General features: G+C 40.6%; 1 long non-coding RNA gene across 1 annotated transcript; it reads right to left on the bottom strand.

Annotated features, from left to right (window-relative positions):
• Positions 1 to 10,170: 10,170 nt before the first annotated feature.
• LOC308485941 lies at positions 10,171 to 13,068 on the bottom strand. The gene is made up of 2 exons (XR_013990880.1): positions 12,977 to 13,068; positions 10,171 to 10,735 (listed from the first exon to the last, which is right to left on the bottom strand). It is a non-coding gene; the product is annotated as an uncharacterized lncRNA (long non-coding RNA).
• Between the last annotated feature and the right edge of the window lie 6,032 nt (positions 13,069 to 19,100).

The following is a 19,100-nucleotide window of genomic DNA, read 5'->3' as shown; positions in this document are numbered from 1 at the left end:
CATACCTATTAATCAGACTCGACAGACACTGTAGGCTTTTGTATTGTTGATCAAATGGGTGCTAATGTGTGAAGATTTTTTTTTTTTTTTACTTTTGGAAAAAAGAAGATCTGAAAGCATTAATAGTTAGCTATTGAAGCTTATATGAAACGAGACATTGTCGGATCAATCAATGTCAGCATTAAGTCTAACCCATTTGGCACTGTTTGTTAGTGACACAGAGACTTTTGTCCTTAGATTGCTTTCAAAATCCTTTTTTGTTCTGTTTTTTTGCAAGTGAAAGTGTAGCTTTCATTCACAAGGTGGAACAATGGAATGAATTTTTTAAAAGGTAGGTTTGGATCTAGCATGCGACACTTTAATTATCACCTGGGTCAACTCCAGAGCTGAAGCACAAGTTTTCATTATTTTGAGACTCGTGAAACTTTCAGGTTCCAGCTTTTGGTGTCAGTTTTGACTTCAAAATTAAACATTAAGCTTTTTGTATTAAAATTGGACATCCAGATTCAACTGTCTAGATTGGTTAGATGGAGAAAGTGAATTCACTAAATTCTGTGGCAAGTCATCTATCAGATCTGGACAAATGAGACTGATCTCCTATATCAGCTGCCCCAGAGCTAACACTACATACCATAAACTTTTATGGGGGGGGGGGTTTAGAAACAGTTTCAAAATTCACATTTTGTGGCACAACTCTCCAACCAAATAATGTGTACAAAAATGCTTATTTTAGTAAAAAGTGAATATAAATTGTGCATATTAGTGAAAATGCACTCCATTGGGGTATATTATTTGCAAAAGTGGACTAGGCAGAAATATGTTTAAAAATGTGTACATTTGAAGAAATGTGCAGGAAATGCATACAACTTTTCATGCAGAGTTTTAAAAATGTTTGCTGAAATAGAGTGAACTGAAGATTGGAAAAATGAGAAACTGAGAAAAAAACTTAGCTGTTCTTAAACATTCTCACCTCCCTGAAGCTTGTGGTGCAAATCTTCAGCTGAAGAAATATAAATGCATCTATGAAAAAGACATTATTATTATTTTATTATTTTATTTATGAATTATGCCAGGCGCTTTATCTTGCCCAGGGCAAACCAAAGTGACTTACAGACAAACAAATAGGCAATAGACAAAAAAAATCCTTGCACAAATGTGTATATCAGAATTGAATATAGAAATGGGTACATTTGGAGAAAAGTGTACTAAAATGCTGGTTTATATTTTTATTTTCAAGCAAGCTAATTTCTTGTCTCACGTGATAAAGGCTCAGGTAGTTGGGTGGAGATGAGCCAGAGAAGGTTGAATAAAGTCACCTGGGGCTGTTTTTGAAGGCTGCATATTCCTTGTCTTGTTCTTAAAGGTATGGCTCTATTATCCCAAGTAGGTATTAGAAGATTACTCTCGAAATTTGAAACTAACTTTCCCCACCTGAAATAAGCTGCTGAAATGAAGAAAAGTAACCTGGAGTGGACTTTTGTGTGAAAGGACTGTGAGTTTAGCTTGGTTCTGAGACTGAAAACCAGTTCCTAAGCTCATATGGTGCTCAAAAGCACACTGTTCTTCAATTTTAACTGTATGTCTTGCATTCCTGGCTCTGGCTGGTAGAGCTTGGGGGTCCTCGTAAAAAAGCAAGGAACTCAGATCTAAGACAAGCTTGCCGTGTGCTCAACCCTGTCTTAGTATTTGTTTCAGATAAACTCCCAGGAAGGTTCTTGGATTGGTGGGTCTTCCTCCTTCGAGTTCATGCACAGTTCTGCTCTGAATGTTTGAGACGGCAGTTATTTTTATTACGCTGATAAAAACTACGTAGTAAAAATAAAATGGGGATCATAAAAGAGGACATTTTGAAAAGCGGGAAAATAGCATTGCAGAGTCCCCACCATCTTTGACATTTAATTAAAATTTATACCATTATACGTTACTTAATATCTAACCACAGAGGGGAAATGGATGCAACTTACATGCACAGCTTTGCCCCCACATGCATCATATAAGGAATAGCATTGTTCCCAAGCCTAAAAACTGGAGCTGCTACCAGAATTCAAAACAAGAACGGTATGTTCTAGTTCATAGAATCATAGAGTTGGATGGAACTGTTGGGTTTTCTTGGTATTAATGTGGCCAATGGTGCTACTCAGAGGTGTGTGTTTGTAATTATAACTTGCATGGCAGCACATCTGTGAGCTCTTGACAATTCAGCACACCTGTGGTATCTTAACAATTTAACTAATTAGCAGGGGGAGTTTACCGGCTGCACCGAATGCAGCGATGTGATAGGGTAATTGATTATTTTGAAAACTGTATTTAAGTTGATCAAGTGGTGTAGTGTGAACTATTCTAGGAATACTGTTAAGTACTGGTGAGGAATGGTGGTGAGAAGGGGTGTCTTGCAGCTGTTTGATTATTATTTAAAAATAAAGATAAGCAACAATATTACGGGCAAGCTTTTATTCCATTGCCCCAGTCGCTGCGCAAACTCAGTTGGCGCAGATGGCCAACAGGAACTCCAAGGGTCATCTGGTCCAACCCCTGACAGATGGCCAACCAACTTCTGTTTTAAAATCTCAAATGAAGGAGAGTCCACCATCTTCCAAATTAGCCTGTTCCACCAGCATCAGAAAGTTCTTTCTACTGTTTAGTCAGAATCTCCTTTCCTGTAATTTGAACCCAACGGTTTGGGTTCTATCCTCTGGAGCCAATGGATTCCATCTGAATGATATTTTTAAGGAAACATACATAACTTTAGTGAAAGCAGAACTGGATGAAATTTGTAAGCAACAATGCCTCTGATTCCTGCCAGATTTCAGAAGGATATCTGCATTAGTTTTCTTGCAGGGTAGTTGTTGTTGCAGTTTTTGGGTGAGTGAAACAGGAATAACTTAATCTCCCCATGTGTTTTGTGGGCAACTGACATGGGTGCGGACATGGGAGGAGCACCCCTGGGTTGGAAACCTGCTAAATTGCATAGAAATCTTTTCAGTGGCTTTTGTGCTACGTACCTTTCAAGATGATTTAGGAGAGAGAAGAGGACCACAGCTCAGTAACCAACCCCTCAAAAGCCTCCTGGGCAAGGGGCAGCAGTGTGTTGAATTCTGGGGAAAGAGGAGGAAATGATTCGCTGTCACTGCCCTCTCCATCAAAGCACTGGCATTCAGAAGCCCATGTAAAATCATATTCTCTGCTTACAAGCTGGACCTGTCAGTCATCCCCCCTAATGATCCTGGTGTTGTCCTTATGCTACAGATCTAAGTTTCAATTTCATCAACACTGAGGCATCATGAAGTACTTTAGGAGTCTCTGCTTTGACTTCTGCAGATCCTGCTTCACCTTTGGCAAGGGCCCCACTACCACCGGCAACCTCATTTCATCTTCAGATTTGGGATTTGTCCAAATACCATGCATACTCCTTGAATAAACATTTCACCTATCTCTCCTGTGAAGAAAGTTGCCAAGTACACAGTTATCTCTCCAGGAGAAGGTCTTTAATTTTGCTATATGCTGAAAAGAACATCAGCTCTTACACAGTGCCTTGACCAACTGTGAATAGGATATGGTGGCCTGGCATTTTTACAGGATCAAGGTCATCAGCATACTAATGTAATGTCATCCAATTCATATTCATACTAGTGAACTGTCTATGTGGTCAAGGAAGTAATTTAATTTCTCAAATTGTAGTAGCAAAAGGTCGTAGGCTTGGCTTGTCCTCTGAAATAGATAAATATGTAAATAGTGACATGTGATGCAACCATATTGTATTTCTGCAGTGGAATATTCTAATCCTTTGATCTTTACAAAACGCTAAACAGAATGTGGTTGATGAGGAAAGTCGTAACACTGCATTAATCCTTTATGTAAAATAATTCCACTCCCATCTGCCTGTGTTCCAAATTGCTTGCCGCAGCATCCTCGCCAGCTGTTTGGGGGTTCTTTGTGTCTTCAGCTACTTAGCTTTCATTTCTTTCTTTCTTTTCAGTTGTGACCAGTAAACAACTTAAACCCAGTTCCCACACTCACTTTGACCACAGTTTGATGTTCCTTTTTCCCTCAAGGTGTCATGGCACATTCTACAAAGATGACCTTTATGAAGAAAAATCGCTGCCAGTGTGGCACTTCCTTTTCATAGATAACCCTAAATCTCTGGTTTAGGAAGAAAACATCAGAACCTAAGAAGGTTATTGCTGAATCAGGCCAAAAGCCCAATAGTCCCAGCATCCTGTTCTGACAGTGGCTAGCCACACACAAGAGCACTTTGCCCACTTCGCTCCCCTAAATTCCACCTTAGGTCATTCTAGACCAGTGTTCTGCTACCCTTTTCTGTTTCATAGTTGCAGGAATGGGGAACCTTTTGTCTGTGGAGGGCCAACTGCCCTTAAGGGTAATCTGTCAGGGACTGCATGTCAGTCATGGGCAAGGCCAGAACCCAAAATTGGCATAGGTTACAAAATTGCATAGTTCACTTGACTCTTCTTTCTTTGTGCCATTGCCTGAGGACCACATAAAATTAAGCCATGGGCTGCAGGTTCTGGGCCTCATGTTCCCCAACACTGCTTTATGGATCCAGGGAGATGTTTTACAACCCACACCTTCTGAATTCAAGTTTAATTTGGGAGGCTTTCTCAACACAATTCTGGAACTGGAGCCCACACAGTTTGCTGTAACTTTCAGTTCATTTGCATATTTATTTCCTCTCAATATGGATGTGCTCATTGATAAAACATTGTGGACAAAAATCTTGATGCAGTTGTACAGCCAGTCCCATCAAGTTGTGTGTGTGTGTGTGTGTGTGTGTGTGTGTATGTGTGTGTGTGTGTGTGTGTGTGTTATCAGAGTGCACGTGTATCAGGAGGTGGGGAGATACACACATACACAAAAATTCAGGAACGGGGAAAACAAACAAACAGAGTGATGGAGAATTGCTAATCCATCAGTTCCATTTTGGAAACAAAACAGATAATTCATCTAGGAAGAAGTTCAGCTGAGCAGAATTTCAGAAGTACCCCTAGCAGGAAGCAGTGGGTTGTGCACAATCTGAACTTGGTAATGGGCCTTTGACAGTTCACTACAGGATGTGGTGATGACCACCATCTTGGACAGCTTCAAAAGGGATTAGACAAAGCCACAGAGAATAAGGCTATTGATGGCTACGACCTCTAGGATCAGAGGTAACATGCCAGGGGATGACTATTGCCCTCATGTTCTTTTTGTGGGCTTCTCAGAGGTATCTGGTTAGCCATTGTTGGGACACAGGAGGCTGGCATAGATAGGCCCTTCATCTTACCCAGCAGGGCTCTTTTTATGTCCTATTAGATCTTGTTGCCAGATGTTGCCTAATAGTGTGCTGGTTCTGATGAAGCAACTTCTTTTCAGCTATACATCAAATAAGGTAGTTGTCAGGCTGCTGGCAGCAACTCCCGGCTGGTTGCCCAGGAACGTACAAAGACAAGGGAATGTTTCTTACCATGATTTTTTAATTCAGTATTTACAGAGAGAGGCTATAGAACCCAACTTCTTGGATAATGGCGTTGTCCCAAGTGAATCTCCACACACCTTGTCTCTCCCACTTCCTCATTCGTCATTCTCAGCGTCTCTCCTATGGGTTCTACTACGTGCCCTCTGTCTTTGAGTTCTTTGCTCTCCTACTTTCAAGGCTCGCTGGGTTCTGGAGAGGAGGGGTCTGGAATGCTTTCTAAAGACACTGTCACCCTCCCTGGTGCTTCCTTCTCCTCCTCTCCCATTATTTCCCAACTTTTCCTCTGAGCTGTGACCTTCCTCAAACTCCTGTTATAATTCTAAACTGTCTTCCTCTTCCTCCTCCCTGGAAGGGTCAAGCTGGGGAGGCGGTCTCCACCATTCCTCCTCTGCCCAGTCCCTGACTGTAGTGGACATACTGTCTATGAAGGACGTTTTCTGAGCAGCTATAGGCAATTATTTCAAGATTGGAAAAAACCACACTGTTCATTGAATATCTTGGTTTCTGTTGGACCTCTATTAAGGAATCTCGAAACTGCAGTGGATTATTATTAAGATGGTCACTGCTTGGACTGAAACAAGCCTAGGTGTATTAAAAAGGAGCAGCATCTGAAATTTACCTTCTTAGCTCCAGCAGTTATTCCATTGAATTCAAAGTGTAATCCTTAAATGATGTAATTGAATAATACAAATGGCTACGAGACAGATCAACTTTTTGAAAAGGGGATGGGGGAAGCTTTCAACTCAGATGACTATCACGATTTCCACGGCAGCATACTAGGTGGGGGATTTCATGAAATCCGATGTCTGCTGAGCTTGCGCAATCTATAAAAAGCCCACTCTCAGCAACGTTAAGCTTATTGTAATCACAATTGGTTTATGAATTGGACTTTGGCAGTAAATGAGAAGAAAAAGCTGCAGGGGCCACATCTTGACTTGTGCGAAAGTAACTCAATCATCGGAAATATGTTTCCATTTTCTTCTGAAAATGCTCATTTCGAGATGCATTTGCTCAGTTTGAACATTGTACGTACACAGAGCTACTGTGAGAAGGAAAAGAATGGGGAGGACAGCCTCTCCTTTTGCAAGCTCACATATGTGCCTTTCAGAGGTACTGGGCTAGAGAGAATATTGTACTGCTATCTTATTAAATCCTTATGACATGGCTTTGAAAACTGCTTAGGAACAGAGGAAGCTGTCTTCTATAAAGTTAGACCACGGATCCATCTCACTCAGTAGTGTCTGCACTGACTGACAGCAGCTCTCCAGGGTTTCAGACTGGGAATCTTAGCCAACCATACCTGGAGGTGCCAGAGACTGATTCTGGGAAATCATATGCTTTTGATTAGCCCCAAAAGGCTAAATCAGCACAAATAGTCAGCCTCTGTGGCTGAGTATCGCATCCCTTAAATACAGGGAACCCTATTGATAAGAGTTTAATCATGATAGCTAAATGGTATTTCCATGTTCAGAAGCAGTGTGTCTCTTAAAAGCAGACGCAGGGCATGGAAGCCCCAATTTGTAGGACTAAAGCCTGGATTGGGGTAGAAGTTTCCTACTTCCATACATTAAAACAAAACAAAATGAAAAAGCTAGCACCAAGCTCTCAAAAATTGCATGTGAAATGTTCATACTTCAAAGTCCAACTTCACCCTAGGAACCGCAGAAATTTCCTTCAGAGGCCAAAAAAGTGGCAATTTACGTAGCATAACCCATTCATAGAACTTGACCCTCTTCTACAGGACAGCTCTGTAATACGCAGCGCAATTCAAATGCTGGCATTTTACCTCAAATGCTTCCATTTCATCTTCTTAAAATATTGCTTCTGACACAAAGTTACATACTGTTCAGGATGAATATGTTTCAATATAACCAATGGAGACTTGCAGGATTTATTAGAAGTGGGGGGGAAGTTTCCTCTTCTGTGCTTATTTCACTGGATAGTTAACTATCCCTTGGCCCTTGCATCATATTTTCTATTAGCTGTAAGTGAATCCATGCAGTAATTGAGTTGCAGTTCCCCATATAATCTGAGGAATACTTTCAGAGGATCTCAAAACCATCAGCAGTGCTGAAATTGGCCCTTTTGCAGTAGCAGATCTCAGAACAGGGCTTTCTAGAAAAATAAAATGGCAGCCACTCTGATCCTCTTCCCCCTCAAAGAATTTCACTGCCTCCCTCAAATATTTCTGAAACCAAATGGCTGAATTGAACAATGGATGGATGGTGGCTAATGGACTGAGGTTGAATCCTGACAAGACAGAAGTACTGTTTTGCGGGGACAGGGGGCAGGCGGGTGTGGAGGACTCCCTGGTCCTGAATGGGGTAGCTGTGACTCTGAATAACCAGGTGTGCAGCCTGGGAGTCATTTTGGACTCACAGCTGTCCATGGAGGTGCAGGTCAATTCTGTGTCCAGGGCAGCTGTCTACCAGCTCCATCTGGTACACAGGCTGAGACCCTGCCTACCTGCAGACTGTCTCACCAGAGTGGTGCCATGCTCTGATTATCTCCCGCTTGAACTACTGCAATGTGCTCTACATGGGGTAACTCGGACATTACAACTAATCCAGAATGCGGCAGCTAGACTAGTGACCGTGAGTGGCAGCCACGACCATATAACACCGGTCCTGAAAGACCTACGTTGTCTCCCAGCATGTTTCTGAGCACAATTCAAAGTGTTGGTGCTGACCTTTAAAGCCCTAAATGGCCTTGTCCCAGTATATCTGGAGGAGAGTCTCCACCCCCATTGTTCAGCCCAGACACTGAGGTCCAGCGCCGAGGGCCTTCTGGTGGTTCCCTCCCTGCGAGAAGTGAGGTTACAGGGAACCAGGCAGAGGGTCTTCTTAGTAGTAGAAGGGGTTCACTGTGGAACGCCCTCCCACCAGATGTCAAGGAAATAAACACTCTGATTTTTAGAAGACATCTGAAGGCAGCTCTGTATTGAGAATTTTTTTATGTCTGATGTTTTACAATTTTTATATTTGCTGCAAGCTGCCCAAAGTGGCTGGGGAAACCTAGCCAGATGGGTGGGGTATAAATAATAAAATTATTATTATTATTATTATTATTATTATTATTATTATTATTATTAATGTGGTGGGGCACCACTACTCACTGGACATCCAGCCACTCACAGCACTGCTGCTTATGAGAATGCAGAAGGGGGCAAGGAGACAAAGAGGTCAGTGTAATGCAAACATGTTGGCAAGCATGCTGACTTGACTCTACCAGCGCATCTACACCACTCTGCCCTCACCACAATCACGCCTCTTCCTCTCTCTTTCTCAGTAAGCTACAGCAACACAACCAACTAGAGGTCAGGAGACAGATGGTGCTACTGCCATTTTGGGGTGTTTTTTTAGGGGATGGAATTATTTTAGAAGGAAGAGAATCAGAGCGGCTGCCATTTTGTTTTCCCCAGAAAACTCTTCTCTGAGTTCCTTTCTGGGGAAATGCAAAACGAGTGTTGCCAGGAAAAAAATCAGTGCTTCCTTTGCCGCTCACTGGCGGGCCACCATTATAATGAACTGCAGTTGAGTATCTATAAAGAAACATATATTTTCTAAAGAGTGGGTGGATCATTCTTCCAGTAGCTCATTTATTTGAGAAGTGCAGCGTTAAATAGTCCTTGAAAGAAAACATAGTGGTTGAAGCAGCTCTGTTAAAAATAGAAAAATTGCAATGTGCTGTTCCATCTAACCCTATTTTTAATCCTGAACTGCAAGGGTTTATTTTCCCCCTGTTTCGTTTGTGTGTGTTTTTAAAAAAATCAAAACTGTGTTACAGGAACTAAAGATGTTTTATTCAAAGATGTAAATGGCTTCTAAAACCTACTAGTTCCCCTGTTTATACATAGCTCTTTCTTGCTTCCTGTAGCCCCATTTTGGGTTCTATACTATTGCCACTCACCCCGAGTTCACTGTTATTATATATTACTAGTCTTGAGGGCCTTTGCCTGGCTAGCATGTGTCCTGGAACTATGATCATGCCTGGCGCTTGCCTGAAGAGAGGGTGGAGAGATGTGTGGTGTGGGTATATAAAAACCTCTGACTTTTGCAGGGTTAGAGAACGTAACCTACCACACAAAGCTGACTTTCGCACCTAGTCCCACCCACTCCTGGCACACAGACCCTGGAAGATGGACCAAAAATGACTTCCTGCCTCTGTTCTAAACAGCTGCTCCTTAACCACTTTAGATTCCAGAGCTTGTTATTCTCCCTCATCTCTGCTCCCATTGTAATGTTAACCACACATGGCTCTCTTGTGTGTTTCCATCTCCCTCTCAGTTCCTAGCACGCTGGGGCATTTAGCCTTAGCTATGATACAAACCGCATCTTCATAAGAAACGTGGCTAGATAAAAGAAACCAAGGCTGGGAGCCAATGCGCTCAGCGCCTCCATCGTATCTTGCAGCTTGCAGCTTATCTTCTTTGAGAGCGACTGAGAAGAGACATTTTGGAAGGTGCAAGGAATAAAAACAAGGTACTTCAGTGGATTGCCTTTGCTTTAAGGAGAAGCCAAGGGCAAACTTATTTACCTGAGCTGCACTGAAATTTGGTGATCTAGGGCTGAGCAACACCCTATAGCTTCTTTTCATTTCATTTTATTTTAAAAAGGACAACATTATCACAGCACAACATGGAACATACGGTTGGTTTGCCAGATAAGTGCATAAAGGTTTGTTGTTGTTGTTTTAAAAAAAGATTTTATTGGATTTTTACACTTTTATATTCAATCAAACAACACAATATAACATTTGTCATATAAAAGAAAAAGAAAAAGAAACCCTCCCTGTGACTTCCCTCAACTTCCCCTTCTGGTTCTTTAAACATTTACTACTTCTGCTTAATTATTATCTTAATTTTATAATCTTACACCTTAATACTCTTATTTTCTTATCAGTTTTATACCAAATTTTCCTTCATGATTACATCTTACAGTCCATTTCATTCCATGTTGTCCTTACTTAACCTTTGATCTTATTTTCTTACTTGTAAGTGTTTAATCAAACCCTGCTTATGAGTCCATATATTTACAGTATTTCTGTAAATACAACATAAAAGGTTCCCAGTCTTTTTTAAATTCTTCATTATCATTGTCTCTGATTCTTTCCGTCAGTTTCGCCATGTCTACATATTCCATAAGCTTGAGGCCATTCTTCTTTCATTGGTATCTTGTCGTCCTTCCATTTTTGGGTTAGTAGAATCCGAGCCGCCTTTGTAACATACATAAACATTCTTCCGCTCTCTTGGTAGTTCCTGTCCTATTATACCCAACAGAAAAGCTTCTGGTTTTTTAACAAAGGTTATTTTAAACATCTTCATCAGTTCATTATATATTATTTCCCAATAACTTTTAATTACTTTACAATTCCACCACATGTGGTAAAACGTACCTTCTTTCTCGTTACACTTCCAGCACTTATTAGTACCTGTTCTATACATTTTTGCCAGTTTGACAGGAGTTAAATACCATCGGTACATCATTTTCATATAATTCTCTTTCAAAGTTGTACATGCGGTGAATTTTAAATCAACTTTCCATAATTTTTCCCAGTGCATAAAGGTTTTGAAGCACTGAAATGCTACAGTCATGCATATCCTGAAGCAGCAGTATAATTAACATGCATAATTAACAAAATGGATAACAAAGTGAATGTAATTTATTAACCAGTTGTGAAAATAAAGTTGCCTCGTTTTGTTTGTTTGGAAAGACCGGGCATGTTTTCAGAGTGGTAGATGAAAAATCAGTTGTATACGTTTCCTGGGAAGTATTATGACAGCATCACTTTCCATTCTGCCCTGGTTTTGTCCCATGCAACACTCTTTCCCTTCCACTGCAGTTCACCTTCCACCGAAATTTGCAGCATTCATCTCACTGTCGGCTGTGGTGAAATTACGTAATGCACTTAATTATGTAAATTAAGTATTAATTATGTCATCATTAAGTTATTCCACCTTGTTCATTTCAGTGCAAAGGGAACACAGGGTAAATGGGGAGAATAGGAACAATCAGTTGTGTGTTGTCTGCAGACTGAAAGCAACTACAGAAAATGCCAGTCATATTTCCTGGACTGATTTCCATTCTGGACATAGGACAAAAAGCAAAGATTAGCAATTTCCTTTCCCATTTCTGTTTTCATCTGAATTCTCTGACTTCTCTACCTGCAGCTTATCACAGACCCTCCAGGTTTTCCTATTTTCCAGGGACGTCCCTGATTTTGAGAAGCCATCCTGGTTCCTGATTTGATCCCATAATTTCCCTCTTTTCCTTAGAATGTCCCTATTTTCATTGGAGAAATGTTGGAGCGTATGGAGTTATCCAACCCCCAAGCCATCTGAAAGCAATCCTGTATAGTGAAGTTTTTTATGTTTAATTATGTTATTATATATGTTGGAAGCTGTCCAGAGTGGCTGGGGCAACCTAGTTGTGGGGTATAAATGTCATGTGACAAAGACACATGAGAGCAGAAGCAGCAAAGCAGGCTGGGAAGTGCTGGGACTGCACAATCATTTGGGCCTACTAAAGTTATTCAGGCCTAACTGCTAACTGTTGAGTCACTCTGCCATGTGACTTAGCAGCCAGTTTCTCTCTGTGCTCTCTGTAAGTTTTCAGTCAGAGTCTGTCTGCCTCACCTGTGAGCAGAGTCAGTATGTAATCTCAGTCAAACTGTTTGGAACCATGTTCTTCATGAAGACGTTTATTTTAATTCAGTAAAGCTTTTATTCAATTAAAAACTCTGCATTATTAATTTATGCTGCGCGTCAATAAATAGTAATATCATTATGGAATGGGACGTCCCTATTTTCATCGGAAAATGTTGGAGGGTATGCTATCACTGGAAAGCACATTCAGCCACTGAATCCTGGTAACAGAGAAAGATGGACTCAGGAGACACAGCTGCTGCTGCTGCTGCTGCCTGCCAGCACTTTTTCTTTTCTTTTGCACAATAGGTGATATTGTAGAACAGCAGCCCAAGCTAGATGGACCAATGGTTTGACTCAGTCTAAGGCAGTTTACACTGTAATCAGTTGGGATTTTTTGCATGCAAATGCACGTATCCTATGACTGAATTATTGTTAAATGCAAAATGAGATTCCCTTCCCATCTGGCAGAACTTAGGGAACAAGGAGATGCATCAGAAATAGGGCAGAAAGAACTGCAGATAAAAGCAAAAGTGCTTAGTATAATGCAAACTAAAACCATACAACATGTAATGAGGAAATTCTGCAGTGCTGGAAGTGCAGAAGTACATAAGATTGTCCTTAAGGAGCAGCTCAACTTACATTTAATAATAATAATAATAATAATAATAATAATAATAATGGCAGCAGCATAGCGACCATCAGTATTTCAATCATAACATAAAAAGCACAATTTTCAAAACATATCTCAAAAGCATCACCAGCAGCTTGAAACCATCAACAGCATGTGAATTTATTTATCAAAATTCTTATAATGCTAAGTTATAGTAAAACATCCAAGCATGTAACGCCCTGCTCACCTTAGTCCATCAAATGCCTTGAGGAAAAGGAAGAAGGTCACGAGGAGGAGGCACCTGAAGAAGAGTCTCAAATAAGGACCTTAAGGTTTTTGTAAGTTCACGTCAGGTATTCGGGTCTTGACCATACTGTATAAGGATTTATAGGTTAAAACCAGCACTTTGAATTGGGCTCAGAAGCATATAGGCAGCTGGTACCAGGACTGGTGCTCTGCAATCAAACTGCCAAATCCCATCAGTTGTCTGGCCAGTGGATCACGCAGTGGACCATCTGAAGTTTTTGAATCATCTTCAAAGGCAGCACTACTGAGAATAAATCACTGAAGACAAATTATCCCTGCCTATACAGGGGCATCACTTGGGCACCAGTCAAAGCTGGTAGAAGACACTGCATACCACAGAAGCCATCTGTGCCTCAAGTGACAGTAATTGATCCAGGAGAAGACCCAAGCTTCAGACCTGTTCCTTCAGAGGGGAGTATGGCCTGATCTAGATCAGGCTGACGATAATTCCTTTGGTCAGAGGGATTACCAACAAGCAACAGCTCAGCTTTGTTTGAATTGAGCTTCAGTTTATTGGTCCTCAGCCAGTTTATTGGCCTTCATCCCATACTGTGACCAGGCATTCGTTCAGCCCATCCACTGCCTTATCTGCAGAAGATGGAAATAGAGTTGGGTTTTATCAGTAGACTGATGACAAAGCACCCCAAAACTCAGTGGTTTCATGTAGGTATTGAATAGTATGGGGGGCAAGACTGACCCCTGTAAAACTCCACAATGGAGAATTAAATGGTGTGAAAAGTATCCCCCAAGCACCACCTTATGGATCCAGCCTTCCAACAAGGAGTGAAAACCACTGCAAAGTGATTTCCTCCACCTGCAGCTCAGATGGTCGTATAAGAAACATATCATGGCTGATGCATCAACATCTGCCAAGGGGGGGGGGGGACTGCTAAGAGTTCAAGGAGAATCAGCAAGGTTACACTCCCCCCATCCTTTCCCGGACCCAGGTCATCATATAGGGTGACCAAGACAATTTCTGTGCCAAAGCCAGGGCTGAAACCTGATGGAAATTATTCCAGAAAATGTTTCACCCATGTGTGGATTTGATCAGAAACCAACCACTTGAGAACCTTGCCAAGGAAGGGGACATTTGCTACCAGTTTAAAATTATTAAGTCTTCAAGGTCTAGAGTACATTTCTTCAAGAATAGTCTTGCTGCTGCCTCTTTTAGGGAGCCAAAAACTCACCCATCATTGGTCACTTCCCTCCTCCAACCAGCTTTCATCTACCTGCCTGTAAGTCTTCATAAGCATATGGTAACAGTATAATGATGTAGTCTTCCAAGAGCACTTAAGGACCCAGATAGCATTTTATGGACATCATCACATATGGCATTACTGATCCAAGGCAGGTAAATCTCGACTTTTTTTGTTGCATTTCAGAATAAACAGGTCTCTCTTTATCTTCAGGGGGCAACACTGAATGGTTGCTACATTAGCTTGTTTCAAATCATTCCACAGAACCAGCCTTCATGTCTGAATATTACGCCACAGAAGGCATTCGTTTTATCTTCTAAACATAAGGCTGTAAAAATGATGAGAAGTAAGAAACCAGGAGAGAAAAGACAAATTATGCAAAGAAATATTTTATCTGGGTAACATTAATGCAAAATCAATGCTCACATCATATGCATAATGGTGAGAAATAAATTAAATGACAGATGGCTAGTCCCTTACTCCTCCCCACCCTTTCCATGTTGTAGCATGACTGTACAAACATCCTAAATCACCAGAAGTATGGAGGCAGCATACAGAGGCCGTTAATTACACCTGTCTAGGAACAGAAATGCAATTACATTATTTATATTGAAATTATCAACACCATGAACTGTGAAACAATAATTATTAATCGGAAAGCAATATCAAGATCCTGTGTAGGAGAATCCAGCCCAGCAACGGATGAAAAATATTTGACACCTTCCTAATGAGTTTTGTAGTTCACCAAGAAAATGTAAATAATTACTGAATCTATCGGGATTTAAATACAAGGTTGTATTAAATGTTATGCTAAATTATGATAGAGCATGGCATTCATAAGCTTTGAAATCATATACAGTCGTACCTTGGAAGTCGAATGGAATCTGTTCCGGAAGTCCATTTGACTTCCAAAACATTTGGAAACCGAAATGCGGCTTCTGATTGGCTGAAGGAAGCTCCTGAAGCCAATCAAAGGCTGCAGAAGCCGTGTTGGACATTTGGCTTCCAAAAATAGTTTGCAAACCTTAAACAGTCACTTCCAGGTTTGCGGCATTCAGGAGCCAAAACGTTCAAGAACTAAGCTGTTTGAAAACCAAGGTACGACTGTATTCCCCTTTCCCTCCCTTCTTCATCAGTGTGACTGTGAGGGGGGAATTGAGAGCTTTCACTTTCATTTTCAATTAATCATGGTTTCTCCTTATGTCCAAAGTGGGAACTGTGGTTAGTGCTAACTACGGTTGATGAAACCAGCCACAATGGTTAACTGTGGTTTGAAGTTAACAGTAACTACAATATGGGTTTGAGCTTCTCATCTTCTCCTGGTGGCTGTGCTGGAATAGGAGAAGGAAGCGGGGAGTGAAGAAGCCTGAGGCTTGTATAAACATAGCCCAAAAGTGCCTGCAGCAGTCTTAATCATTCATTAGAATGCTAAATTTGACCCTGAAGGCAGAAGTACATATTACGTTTTATTTGAGTAATGCTTTATACACATTATGACTTACACACCACCAAAAATTACCATTGCCATTACCACATATCTTGGTGATTCAACAGTTATAGAGATCAGGAAAGAAAGAGGCCCCAGAATAAGGTCTAAAGGCACATGAGGTCACCATGTTGCTGAAGCCAAGTGACTGGTTGGCGACCATATGGGAACCACATCTATGCCATGTAGGTTCCCATGACTGAAAAAAAAGTGGGATATAAATGGTGGGGGGATAAAATGGAAAGATGGCATTGAATGTGGTAATCAATGACATTGTGTGATGATGTCATGGAGCAAGTAAAAGTGCTTAAACATTACTAGAGAAACAGAGAGACCATGATATCTTCCAACTTGAAATAGCCCACAGATCCTGGTAAGTTTAGTGTGTTTTCATATTTCAATGCCTTTGAAACTCTTGCACATATGATTACCATGAATGTTGAACCAGCAGCCCAAACGTTGCCTATCCAGCACTATATCTAGATTTTGGCTCTATGTTGCAGAGTATAAATGAGCCTAGAGAAATCTTGGTTGTCGTATCAAAACTCTTTAACTCCCCCATGATGTTCTTTGAATGTTTTGCTTGAGAAGGCATATCAACATTTGCTTTGAATTCAGCTTTAGGCAAAGTCCAAGGGTGACCTAGGAATGTGTGGTACACACAAACACATGCGTTTTCAATACCATTAGCAAACTGTTGGCTTCCTCAAGATTTCTTAGACATTCCCCCTGAGGAGGATTTCCAAATTCCATTCAAATTTCTCTTTAGTTGGAATTGAGGGGCTAAATGCAGCCTCTGGGAAATAAACATGCATTTTCCTGCAGTCGGCTGTGCTGTTTTGAAGTACTATAAATTTCCGAAGGAAACTTTATATATATATATATATATAAATGAAACCTTTTGATGGAAATGTTTTCGGGTTTTATTGCACAAGGCAACATTTTCCCACAGAAAAAGTCTGCACCCTTTGCTATTTATTTCTTTTGTTGTTTCTCCTTATAAAGAGAACATCTGATATGCAGACCACTGGCGACAGGTCATTTTTCTTTGGGAGAGCCCATTTATCATGGGATGCTCTGATCTTAAATAGAGATCCCTGTAGCTAATGGATTGTCCACACAAGCTCTTGGTTCTCATCAAGGTTGAGAAGAAGGGTATGATCAATGGCCAGTTCAAAGGAGGCTTGGGGTCCTTAGATGAACCATACGCTATCCATCCAAGCAGCCTAATAGCAACTCTGCTGTAGGATTGGGCTCCAATCCACAGCTGAACCAGGATGAATTATTGCTGAGATGTTGGACATTTTCGTTCCACTGGTTTCAACATGATAAAAATGGATGAAATTCACTTATGTTAGGTACCATGCCAGCAGCCCACTCTCATTTTCACATAAACACACACATACAAGGACCTGTATTCATCTATGTGTATCATGTGAACTTATTTTCTCTCATGATATTATAAACAGAGGTGCAAAACAATTACATTTTTACTAAAAAAAAATTCACAAATAACAAATGCCTCCCTTTTCTAGAGTTTTTCAGACTCCCTTGCAGAAATATCACTTTACTAATTCATATTGCTAATTCATATGACTTGGCTCAGTGCATCGTCGGAACACGGCCTGTGTGTGGGTGCAAGCAAGGACAGAGCAGATAAAAGAATTAAGATGACCAACTTGGGATACATGTTGCCTTGATTTTTCCCCCCCAACCTAACCCAATCCAAACACACACACATTTTCTATTCCTCGTGCGTCTCAGAAAACCTATTTTCCAGAAGAAACTTTTAACTGGGTTTGTACAGATACGACCAGAAAGATTTCCTCTGACCTCAATTTGCCTTGGTTTAGGATAACAATTAATTAAACTGAACAGGATTGTACACCTGCATTTTCAACTTCATTTACTTGGAAAACGAATTAAGATTTTAACGCTGCATACAATGTGCTCAAAGTAAATTAAAGCCATTGTGCGTTACGGAGAAACATAAAGCCTTTTCTAGTGAAAAACATTGCCAGAATGTGCCCTTGAATCTGTTACTATGTGGGGGTTTGTTTTGTTTTGTTTTGTTTTGTTTTGTTTTGTTTTGTTTTGTTTTTTTAATGGTGCTTTGATTAGATGGAGAAAATTCAAAAGTATTCTGTACTTTTGTATCTGTATTCTGTATCTTTCCACAGTAATGAAAGGATCTAGCTGGACAGCCCCTTCACCCCATGTAGGAGAGCATTCAGAAGTTCTTGAATTACATGAGCTCCAGCCAGAATGGTCACCGGTCAGAGATGATGGGCCACAAATTCCATACCCCTGCAATAGAGGCTACCACAAGGCAGGGAGACTATTCCTGGAAAATGTCAACCTTACCTGAATATTTACTTACTGCAATGCAGGCGCAATAAGGTGCCCCCTTAAATTTTGCTTATGTTATATATTATAAGTTGTATAATATAATCTGTTATTTAATAAAAGAGTCCTCTGGAATCTTAAAGACCAGCACATGTTATTATAGCACAAGGTCAGTTGTCAGTTGTGCCATAAACACACGTGTGTGAGCACACACACACAAAGATATAAGAGGAAAAGTGGAAAGGATGGCATTTAATGTTAATGGAATGTGCAAGTATAGTCTGGCAATTCACTTAGAACGTAGAATCAAAGAATCCTAGAACTTAGGGCTGGAAGTGACCACAGGGGCTATCAAGTCTTGGTCCTCAATGCAGGAATCTTTCACCCAACATGGGGCTCAAACCCACAACCCATCCTCTACCAGCTGAGTTATCCTGATTACACTGCATACAGGGACTGATAACACAAGCATCACAGCATCAGTTCTGTAATGTACATAAAGCACTGGGCGCTTGAAATGTACCGTACACACACCAAGAGGTGTTCAAACATGCTTTCCTCCTAACTTTCACATGTTTCCTTCACTGCATCTATCTTCTTGGTTTGTCTTCTAAAATCTCTTGGATTTGTATCTTTGAACCAAGGTGGTCATTTGCAGTGAATAGGTATTACTCTCCCTGGTGCTTATTGAAATTGCTCTCCCTCTTCTTTGGAAGAACACTGGAAAAGTCTATTTTAACATTTCTTATTGCTAATTTTCTTTATGATTGATTTTCCTGTTAATGCTTTCTTCTTAGACTTATCCAAAGAAAATGGGGGTTTGGGGGGAAGGGATTATTTTGTGTAATTGCATTTCAGGTTTATACAAATGACAGTGTGCTTCAGGGTCTCAATTTTGGTACATCAGTCTTTTTAATGAGAAACATAAGCATTAGAAAATAAATATGTTGCTTCACAACATCGAGCCAGCCTTGACATGTAGCCCATGCCTTATATTGTAGTATTACTTCCAGTAATAAAAGAAAAACACAGGAGTT

This window comes from Podarcis pityusensis (assembly GCF_964106645.2).
Source record: "Podarcis pityusensis genome assembly, chromosome: 9".
In the NCBI taxonomy this organism is placed as follows: Eukaryota; Metazoa; Chordata; class Lepidosauria; order Squamata; family Lacertidae; genus Podarcis; species Podarcis pityusensis.
Note: the sequence above shows the minus strand (reverse complement) of the source record. Positions and strands in the feature narration are given on the sequence as shown.